Here is an 11206-nt window from a genome sequence, read left to right as displayed (position 1 = left end):
GCATGTGGGGCAGGTGGAGAGGATGGGGACTGGCACAGGGACCTGTCACCATGCAGGAGAGCTGTGCCGGGGCTGTGTTGTGCCTGCAGCTGGCTGTATCATGGTACTGGACATCCACGGGCTCCTACAGCCTCTGTAATGGGGACCCAGCCCCTTGTCTGCGGGATGCTCCTGCCCAGTGTTAAAACTAGGCTTTGGCAGCCCCAAACCTGACTTAGACCACTAAAATCTCCCAAGTGGCATCTTCCAGGAAGATCTTGGCTTCTCTCCACACAAACTCTGGTGCTGCTTTCCCTGGAGCCAGCCCTGCACTGGTACTGCAGGGACAGGGACTGTCCCAGCACTGGGTCAGAGATGAAATAAATCACTTGTCTCCTCTGGCGCCACAGGGTTTGGGAAGCTCCCACCAGCTGCCAGCTGGCTGTGTGTGGGGTTCCTGCTCTGCCTGCTGGCCCCTGGCCATGGGGACACAAAGGGACTCCCCAGCAGGCTGGGGATGAGGTGAGGGATCTCAGAACTGGGGTGGAAAGCTGGTTGTGCCAGCATTGAGCTTCCCGCTGCCTTCCTGGGAACGGGGATCAGCTCTGGGAGAGAAAGGAATCAGGAATTGTCACAGAATTACAGAATTCCAAAATTATTACAGTTGGAAAAGACCTCATCCAGCCCAACCATCCCCCTACCACCCCTTTTACTCACTAACTCATGTCCCTAAGTCCCTCACCTTCTCCTTGAACACCCCGAGGGACGGTGACTCCACCATCTCCCTGGGCAGCCCCTTCCAATGCCCAACCGCTCTTTAGGGCTCCACAAGAGAAGGGACCAGCTTAGCCTGGAGACCAAGAGATGGCTGTGGTGCTCAGAGCAGAGACCAACCTCCCCAGGTGCCTTTTTTCCAAGCACAACCAGCTGCCTGTGCTGCGGACGATGGACGTGAGCGAGAAGGCAGCTCCAATCTGGTCCTTCCCTGGCCACGCCATGGCAGCAGGGACCTGTGGAGCTGGCAGTGGCTTGTAGACCATTATGTTCAGTAGCCACCAAGGAGCCTGTCTTTCTAATCCTTTCTTGGACTCACTCATGTGCTTGGCCTCAGCTGCACCCTGCGTGAGCATCAGCGAGGTCCCTTCACCACGGTTCAATGTGAGGCCAGAGGGGTTCAGGAGAAGAAACAAGTGTTCCTGCAAGGACAGGGGGACTGCACAAGTGTCACACTACAGAAACAGAGAATAAAAGCCTGCTGAAGCAGAGCCATGCCTCTCCAAGTGTGTTTTAGCTGAACACATTGCTCCTGTCAGCAAAAGGCAGCACCCAGGGGAGCGAAGCCCTGGTAGAACTCCTGGTCCGTGTCCTTCATCAGCTGCACCACCAATCGCTGCAAATCCTCACAAGAAAGGAGGTGTAAATGCAAGTGGAGATTTCTCAGTTGTTTAAACCAAAGCCTTTCACTTCTTGATTTAAATGATGACTCAAATGACTAATTTAGATTGGGTCTATTTCATCTGTCCCCAGTCCAACCAGGCATTTTGGCCTCAAATGCTGTTTTGTCTTCTGCTTCCAGTTGTGCATCTTTCTCTAGCCAAGCAGCGCTGCTCAGTGAGCCCTGGTTCCTCAGCCTTTGCTGAAAGGATTTTGGTCACTGCCAACCTGCAAAGCAACCTCAGAATTGCTGCTGTGTTTTTCTTTTCCCTTGGGCTTTTGTTTTTGTTCTGTGAGGGTTTTTTTATAGAGTGACATTTTCCTGGGTGACTAAAGAACCTTAAAAACAAAAGGGGGAGGAGATGGCACAGGCAGAGATGAGCTGTTGATTGAACCACGATGACAAAGCCCCAGCTTGAATTGAGGGTGTTCCCAGAGCACCCTGAAACTGGCTTCACCTCTTTTCCTTTGATGGCCCCGGATCAGTTCACATCTCCAAAGCCAATAAGCTCTGTGGAGACCTGAGAGAGGAACTTGGGTCTGATCCCACCTGTACTGCTGCCACACAGCTTTGGTACACACCCTTCCCTTGCTCCTTCTCCCATCACTTGTCCCCGGAGATCAGAGATTTCTGTGCTCCTGATTCACAGACTCACAGAGCTGTAGGGGTTGGAAGGGCCCTCCAGAGCCCATGGGGTCCAACCCCCTGCCAAAGCAGGGTCCCTAGGACAGGGCACACAGGTCAGTGTCCAGATGAGGCTGGAATCTCTCCAGAGAAGGAGACTCCACACCCCCCTGGGAAGCCAGTCCTGCATGGAAGGAATGCTGTCACAGCACAGACACCCTCCTGACAAGTCCTCTGAGCACTTTACAGCCTCTTCCCTGCCCATTTTTTGGAGCAGAGCTGTGCGCATTTGAAGCAATGTGGACACCTTGACACTGCCCCCTGCTTGGCTCCCTGCTGCAGAGACACATAAAGGGGTCCCTCAGCCAGAGCTGCTGCTCGCTGGCATTGTCTCATCTTCAAAGGACAATCAGCATAATGACTTCGTTTGCAGTAGAAATCCAATTATTGCAGGGAAGCATTTCATTAGGGCGGATTTTCTCTGTGACTGCCAGATGTGGGGAGCTTACTGATGCTGCTGTCAGCACAGGGGACCAGCTCCATATGATGGTGATAAGGTGTGCTAAGCAGGACACGACATCCCAGCCCTGAACTGTGCCATTCCCACAGCTGTGTCCCAGCTGCCTCCTCTCCCCTTCTCATTCCCGTTGGCTTCAGCCAGCACGGCCCACCTCAAACCCCCTCTGCATGGGCTTGTGGAGGGGATTTTGTTCCCATGCCACCCTCAGGTCCCACAGGGGAGGTCAAAGCAGGTCCTAGCCCCTGTAAATCTAAAGGCTAAAGCAAGCCTGGCCTTCCCACCCTGCAGAGAAGATGTGGGGGTTTGGCTCTCCAGTAAAACATACTTAAACTGTTCCCCTTATTATGCTTGTTATCTGCTGAGAGTTTGGTGCCAGCTCACGGCTGCTCCGAACTTGGTGAAATCCCTTTGAGAGTTCAGTGCATCGCTGATCTGTGCTGTACATCTGCTGAAACACAAGGAACGCTGTAGGAATTGGACTTGGAAGCTTCAGCTTTGATTCTAAGAGACGCAAAGGACTAAGCAGGTGTTCAAAGTGGGAGAAAAGCATAAAACACAGGGAAATGAGTGGCAGGACTGCTCCTTTACAGACCCATTTTATCAACCCCCCTCTCGTCTCCTTGGCCTTTGATTTTGATGCTTTGATTGAGCCCCCTGGGTCCCACTTTTCCCTTGTTTGATGTTCGATCTTTAGACTCTCCCCCCCATCACTCGCATCTTCTGCTCTTGTGGGGTGGGGGTCCTACACCCAGCATCCAAAATGCACTTGCGTATCGCCTGTGATGAGACCCTCTCCATGTATTTCCTTGGAACACACAAAAATCCCACCACTTTTCCAACTGATTTTGCAGCAGAGATGGGATTGTGTAACAGCCTTCCCAGCTCCCTCTTCATCCCTGCCCGATGCGCATCACCGGGTTGGGGCTGCACAAGAAGCCAGCAGGCATCTGGGGGTGACCTGCTGGAGAGGGGCTCTGTGGAGAAGGACCTGGGGGTCCTGGTGGGTGACAGGGTGGCCATGAGCCAGCAGTGTGCTCTGGGGGCTGAGAGGGCCAGTGGGATCATGGGGGCATTAAAAGGAGTGTGGCCAGCAGGTCACAGGAGGGGATCCTCCCCCTCTGCTCTGCCCTGGTCAGGCCCCACCTGGAGTGTTGTGTCCAGTTCTGGGCTCCCTGGGATAAAAGGGACAGGGATCTCCTGGAGAGAGTCCAGAGGAGGCTACGGAGATGCTGAAGGGCCTGGAGCATCTCACCTCTGAGGAAAGGCTGAGTGAGCTGGGGCTGTTCAGCCTGGAGAGAAGAAGCCTGAGAGGGGATCTGATCAATGGGGATCAATAGCTGAAGGGTGGGACACAGGGGGACATGGGCAGCCTCTGCTCAGTGTCTGTGGGGACAGGACAAGGGGCGATGGCCTCAAGTGGGAGCACAGGGAGTTCCCCACCAATGTGGGGAAGAACTTCTTGCCAGTGAGGGTGAGGGAGCCCTGGGACAGGCTGCCCAGGGGGTGTGGAGTCTCCTTCTCTGGAGAGATTCCAGCCCCGTCTGGACAGTGCCCTGTGTGCCCTGTCCTAGGGACCCTGCTTTGGCAGGGGGTTGGACCCCATGAGCTCTGGAGCTCCCTTCTGACCCCTACAGCTCTGTGAGTCTGTGATTCTGTACATCTGTGGGTATCAGAGCCCTGTGTGTTGCTTCCTACCCCATCACTTACCAGGATCACCAAAAAATGCCTCCTGTAGTGCTCTCCAGTATCACTCCTGACAATGTTAAAGCCTGATAATCACCCCCTCCCTGCAGGGCTCCTGATTCAGCCCGCAATATTTGGTTTTATTCAGCATATTCTGGCTGAAGAAAGCATTTGGGATGATTGGGGTGAAGGCTTCCTCGTGCTTGCTTTGCTGCCTTCCCTGATTTAGGAGGCTGAGGAGGCTGTCAGAGGAGAGTGCTTTACCCTGGGATAATTCTTTCTGACCTGGAGTTACATTTCCTACCTTCAGGAGAGAGGGAACACACTGGAGTGGCCTCCTAGGAGAGAAGCTTCTCTGATGGCGTCTTGCTTGGTTCCTCAATGACATTTTCAGGCAGAGGCAGGCAGGGATCTGTGGGTGAAGGAACATTTTGCATCAGCCTACACAGCAGTTATAGCACCCTTGGTAAGTAGTGTGTGGGCAAGCTGCACAGGGCTCTTCACAACAGAAATGTAGATATGTGTGCCAGAGAGAACACCCTCTGTGGAACAGAGGGCAGAGCTCTTATTACAGAATTGTTGACTCAATTATTCCCTGAAAGTATATTAAAATGAGTCTGGTTTTTATTGCAAAGGGAGGAATAAATCCATAGTTTGTTAGTGCAAACAGGTTTCCATTTGAATTTACAGAGGGCATGAGAGATCAGCCAGTTCTTGCTCTGCAGGTAGCTCAATGTAACTCCTTGGGCCACCAGCAACAGCAGAGAGTGGTGAAGGAAAGTACAACGTGACCACAAAGAGGTCCTGGGAGTGACCCAGCACATCCATCCTCACCACAGCCTGTCTGTCCCAGCGCCCTGTGGGCTGGCTGTTACCGAGGTGGGGAGCCCCACATCTGGGACTGCACCTCCCAAAGAGGAAAATAAACAGAAGTTTATAGTTAAGATGACTGTTAAAACCACACAGAGGCAGCCTCAGCGAGGAAAAATATGATTATAACACATTTTCACAACCAACAAGATAAGTGTGCAGTGTGAACACGCTGCTACCACCACGTCCCTCACAGCTGCTTACAACCAACTGCTTGGTAGCACAACGCTGGGCTTCTCGGTGTCAGATGAGGAGGGAGGGATCTGTAATGGTCAGCTGGAAAGGAGGACAGCTCAGAGAAGATTTTTGTTGATCATTTTTGTAATTAGAGACTGACTCTGTGTGCCAAATCTGGACTTTTTGTGGCCATGACAAGAAAGGGTAAATAATAATGTCCGGTGTGAGATCCAAACTCCCCAAGATTGGAAGTGTTTGGATCTGAAACTCTTTGGATGTGAAACTCTTCCCATCTTGTGGAGTTTGGATCTGAAACTTTGGGCTTCCTGCCATCCCAATCCCAGCCCAGGAGATCAAATACCCATCAGCACCAGGCAGCAAGAGGAGAAAGGGAGGAGAGATATTAAAAGCAAGATCGTGGTGTGCTGCTCGTACTCTTGTGAGCTGGATTCAGAGCCCACCAGCCTCAGCGAGAAGACATTTGGCTAGATAAGGAGGGGTCCTTCTGGAAGAACAGTTTCCATTCTGTTGCCATACTACCACTGTGCTTCTCCCTTTGCTGGAAATTAGAAAAGTCATAGGGAGAAACATTCTCCTGTGCTCAAAGATGACGACTTTGGCAGTGCTGTCTCCCTCACTCGCCTCACCAGGGTCAGGAGTCTTGTTCTCTGCCTTGTTAGATGTTCTTGCTGCTATTTCTGTGCCGCTCCTCTTGGTCCTTTGATGCTGAGCACTCCATTTGAGATGTCTTGTTTAAAGAAAAAATACCAACTTGATTTAAAATTTTTTCCAATTAACCAGCAGTGGGCTTTCTGCCAACAGCCAGCCAGCCTGTCTCCTTCTGAAGGAGAAACGTGTCTCGCTTTCAAGGTGCTACCATGCTGTTTGAGGCACTGCCTGGCCTGGGGAGGTTTGATCTCAAGAGCAAAGAGGTGACTGGAAAGAGGTTGGCATCCATACCCACATGGCACAGGCTGTAGTAAAGGAAAAAGGGATGGAAAGAAAAGGAAGAGGGGTGTGAGCATGTGTGAAGAATACTTGGATGGCTGGGGTGGGGGAGATATGCAGAAAATCAGATTCTCTGCCCCTCTCCCCACAGCCCTTCCGACCTCAATATCCAGGAAGATAATCTAATCTGGCCTAATAATCCCACATAATGGGAGAGACCCCATCACTGCTTACTGGAAAGTTATTTGTCCTGGTTTTGGTCAGGATGGAGTTCACTTCTTTTGTAGCAGGGGATGGAATGCTGTGTTTGGGAGTTAAAATGAAAACAGTGCTGATAACACCCTGATGGCTTTAGTTGAGTCAAGCAGTCAAGGACTTTCTCAGCTCTTCATATTTCTCTATTCATGAGAAAGGAGGGGACAAAGCCAGGACAGGTGACCCAAACGGGCCAAAGAGAGTATTCCATGCCAATGACACCATGCTCAGTATAAAGGGGGGCTGGTGGGAGGAGGAGCAGGGGCGGCTCCGGGACACGCGGGTTTTGGGGACGGTCGGGGTCCGGGACGGCTCTGGGTGGCACGGCCTGAGCTGTGGGTTTGGTGAGACACTGCATTGTGTATCAACAGCTTCATGTATCTTTTGCTCTAAAGTCCTGTCAGCATTGTTATATTTTATCTTTCTGCTATTTTAGTAAACTATCCTTATCCCAACCCATGGGCTTTTGGTTTCTTGGTTTTGGGGTTATTTGCCCCTTCCTTTTCCCTTCCCTTCCCTCCCCCCCCCCCCCCCTTCTCCCCCTCCTCTTTTTCCTTTAAAGAGCAGGCAGCTGCATGGATCTCGGCTCTCAGGTGGGTAAAACCACGACATTATTGCTCCAGCCCAGTTTGCCACAAGAGTTTCCATCTGGATCCAAGTTGCATTGAAGACCCTGGAAAAAGCAAGAAAAGGGACTCTAGGCTCAGCTCTGAGAGATGCGGCCACTATGGAAAAAGCCATCTCCTTTGACCTCAGTGGAGAGGCAGGCTAGACATGGCACCACCCCAGTACAGAGCTGCTACAGCGGGGAGAGGGAGGAATTAAAAACTGGCAACAGGGAACCAGACAGAGACAGATGCAGAAAACAAACTACAATACCCAAAGAATCCCACAAACTAGAACCGCTCCCCAAAGCCCCAAAACTACAGAAGCCACAAAACCCAATTAAAAACACCCCCAAAGCTCAGACCCCCACAAGAAAAAAATCGGAATTAAAACGGCAAATCTAGTGGGAACCACAGGGAATGGGGGAAACTGGCCCTTCTTACACCCCTTGAATTCACAACTGGCAAACAAAATTTGAACTGGTGAGTTCCTGTACCTTCCAGAAAGTCCAATACCCATCATGGGAATGAATCTATCCTCTACACTGAACACGCCAGTTGTTTTCGAAAATGGGGAATTGTTGTTAAAAGCCAAAAGATACCAGAAATTCCCCCAGAAATGAGTGACTTATGTGCTGGTCCTCGTGGGATGGGAAACCGACATCCCAGGAAAGTCTAGAGGAGCACAGCCAGTGAAAACGGAATTGAAAGAAATGGCAAAACCAGTCAGGATTAAACAACACCCAATGAAACATGAGGCAAAACAGGGAATGAAAAGGTTGATCGGTAAATTTTTGAAACAGGAGATTCTAAGAGAGTGTGAATCAGAATATCACACACCTTTTTTACCAGCACGACAGCCAAACGGCGAGTACAGGTTGGCACAGGACCTGAGAGAGACAGGCACCCAGGAGTGGCAAATCCTTATCCAGCGCTGACTGCTCTGGAGGAAAATTATCAGTGGTTCACAGTGCTTCATTTAAAAGATGCTTTCTCTGGCATACCCCTGGGAAAAAAAAGAGTCATAAATTATGTGCTTTTGACTGGGAAAGCCCACAAACAGGGCGCAAGGTACAGCTGACAGGGACACAGCTACCCCGAGGATTTCCTGACCCACTCTGGCAGCCAACCTGCAGAGGGACTGGAGGCCTGAACAGACCAGGAGACAGCCACTCCGCTCCTGCAGTGCCTGGGTGGCACTCTGACAGCGACCGAAGTCGGCCTGGAGACGGGTAACCACCCAACTCTGCAACTTCTGGGGACTTAACGGGCACAAGGCACCCAAGAAGGCGGCTCAGGCAGCAAGCCCAACGGCCACGTGTTTGGGCTTGGGGACTTCACAAGGGCAACGAAGGCTGCGGACAGAGGCAACTGGTGCTGTTCCAGAGCCCGACGCGAACCGAGGTCCTGCCCGGCGCGGCAGCTTGATCGGGAACCGACAGCATCCGGGATGCGGCCCCACGCCCGGCACTCCCACGCCGTGCGCCGGGGCCAAGGCTCTGCCGGCACGGCGGCGGCGGGAGACGGGCACAGACGGGAGGCGGAGCGGGAGGGTCGGGATTGAAAGGACAAGACGCCATTGGGCGGCCCTGAAGCCGCCGGGGCGGGGGCGGGGCGGGGCGGCGTGACAGGCTGGGCTGGGTCGGACCGGAGAGAGAACCGCTGGGAGCGCGTGGGTGGGGCGGGATGGGCGGGGCCGGGATGTGTCTCGGCCCCGGATTGGCGGGGCTAGAGGCTGGGGGGTGCGTGCGCGGTGACGCCAGCGCGGAGCAGAGGGCAGCCAGGCCGGGGCCGCTGGGAGCCGGGTGGGTGGCGCCCACCGACCGCGGGCCCCGTGTGCCTCGGGCGGACCCCCGCAGGTGGGGGTGCGGCCGCGTTTGCCCCCAAAGTGCGGGATGCTGGCATGTACCAGGCCAAGCTCAGCGTCTGAGAGGATCTGTGCGAAACGGGGGCGCCATCGCTTCATTCAGAGGAGCCCCAGGGGGCTGTGTGAGGGATGGCAGTGGTTGATGTACAACCTGGGCTGCAGAGAAGCTCTGAGACGGAACTGAGAGCCCCTGAGCTGGGGGGTGCAGAGCCGAGTGTCCATCGGGCGGGATTGGAGCAGGAACACATCTTCCTTGGAGTGTGCAGGACCTGGGGTGTCCCTCAGCTGCAGCCGGGCAGAAGTCCCTGAGGCTCGAAGGAGCAGACGTGTCTCTTCCTTGGAGTGTGCAGGGGCCAGAGCTGCAGGAATGAGTCTGCGAGCGCGTGCAAAATGCAAGCTGAAACCTACAGAACAAACGCCGCGCTAAGCAGCCTCGGCACTTCCAAAAAGACATCTTTACACGGAGAAGAGAGGGAGTGAGAAAGCTCGTCCGGCAGCCGGAGCCTCACTCACCCTGGAGCATGCAGAGTCAGGGGCTGAGCCGTGGCCAGCCAGGAGGGGCACAAAAGCCCAAGTCGGCACCACAGGCCGGAGGTGGAGTAGCCGTGGGCCAAAGCAGTGGGAACCTCTCCGGGCCATAGCATGCAGGATGAGGAGCCAAACGGGGGGGCTGCCAGAGAGCTGGGGTGTCCATCAGCCGGAGCAGGCACAAGCTGGGGCTGCGGTGGGGCCGGAGCATCCCTCAGTCAGGGCTGAGCGAGCTGGATCTGCACCAAAGCAGAGGGTCTGTTAGATGAGGGGGGAGCACCCACAAGGGTCCCTTAGCCAGCACATCTCAGCCAGCAGAGGAGCTGATCAAACACCGGGCCAGAACTTTCATCAGTGAAAGAGAGAAGGAGCACAGGATCCTGCTGGCCGGAGCGGCACAGAACAGCAGCAGCAGCATCTCTTCCCTGCAGCATCGAGCACCTGGATCCGAGATGCCTGTGCTGGAGCTGGAGCTGCCTCTGCGGAGCAGGGCCGGGCTGAAGCGTGTGGGAGCTGGAGTGGCCCTCCGCGGCGTCCCTCACCTGGGCTCAGGGCGGCCGCCCCGCGGGGGCCCGGCTCCGCGCCCGGGAGGACGTTCCTTTCCAGCTCCCGGCCGCTTCCGCCCATCCCGGACCCGCCCCGCAGCTGCCCGAGACCCCCCGCCCCGGGACAGCTCCCCGAGCGAGGGCGAAGTTGCGGGACCCCGACAGGAGCGGGGGCGCGGGGACTCCGAGGCGTCTCGGCCCCGCCGGTCCCAGCTCGGGGCCGGATTGAAACGGCGGGCGGGGATTGGGCAGAGCGGAGACCGGATTGAAAAAGGAACGACGTGATTGGGCCAGAACGGAAGATGGGAGCGGCACCGATAGGCGGGCGGGCTCCGGTGGGCGTGGTCAGGCTCTTTAAAAAGGGCGGGGGCGTCCCGCTGTTGTCAGTGAGAAGCGGCGGCTGCAGCGGGTTTTGAGTGGTGCTGCTTCGGCCGCTTGAGGATCGCTGGTGAGCCTGGCTGGGGAGCGCCAGGAGCGGAGCGAGGCGGTGCCGCGCCGCCGCGGGAGTCGCGTACTTGGGTGGGCGAGGGGCGGGGGCTCGGCCCGGGCGGGCTGTGTACGGCAGCGGGGTCCTGCCCTGGAGGACCTGGAGCTCATGTCGCTGAGCCGTGGTCACCGGCCGAAGTAGCCCCGACCGCTACAGGCGCGGGACGCCAGGGGCCGGAGCCCCAATGCGGGTCGGGGGAGGAGGGCGGGCTTTAAGTAACAACTCGTGACGCCAATAAAGACTGTGGAAATCCGACGCGTGCACCCATAGCTCAGACGCAGCGAGAACAGTGAAGTGAAATAAAGACTCTCACCGGTGGGTGCTGCTGCCCCGCGGTCCCGCGGGAGGTGCCCCCAGTTCCCTAAGCACTCACGGGCTCTGGGGTGGGTGCTCCCCCCCAGATTGTCCCCAAAACCGGAGGGGGAACCTCGTGGGTGCTTCCAGCCCACCAAAGACATAAGTGCTCTGTATTGGCCTGGAACGGTGGGGAGGGGCTGCTGAGGTTCAGCACAGCTTTTGGGGTGGGGGAACTGCAGACCCAGCCAGCACCTGTTTCCCATCCCCAACTGCTGCTGCTGGCAGGGGCTGGGGTGGGGGGGGGGATGGGGCGTTAGGGCCGTGGGACCCTCACCACAGGTGGAGCTCCAGGCACATTGGTCACCAAAGTGCAGGACACAGGCCTG

Source organism: Gallinula chloropus, assembly GCF_964237585.1.
Source record: "Gallinula chloropus genome assembly, chromosome: 14".
NCBI lineage: Eukaryota > Metazoa > Chordata > Aves > Gruiformes > Rallidae > Gallinula > Gallinula chloropus.
The sequence above is the reverse complement of the archived record's forward strand: the minus strand, read 5'-3'. Positions refer to the sequence as shown.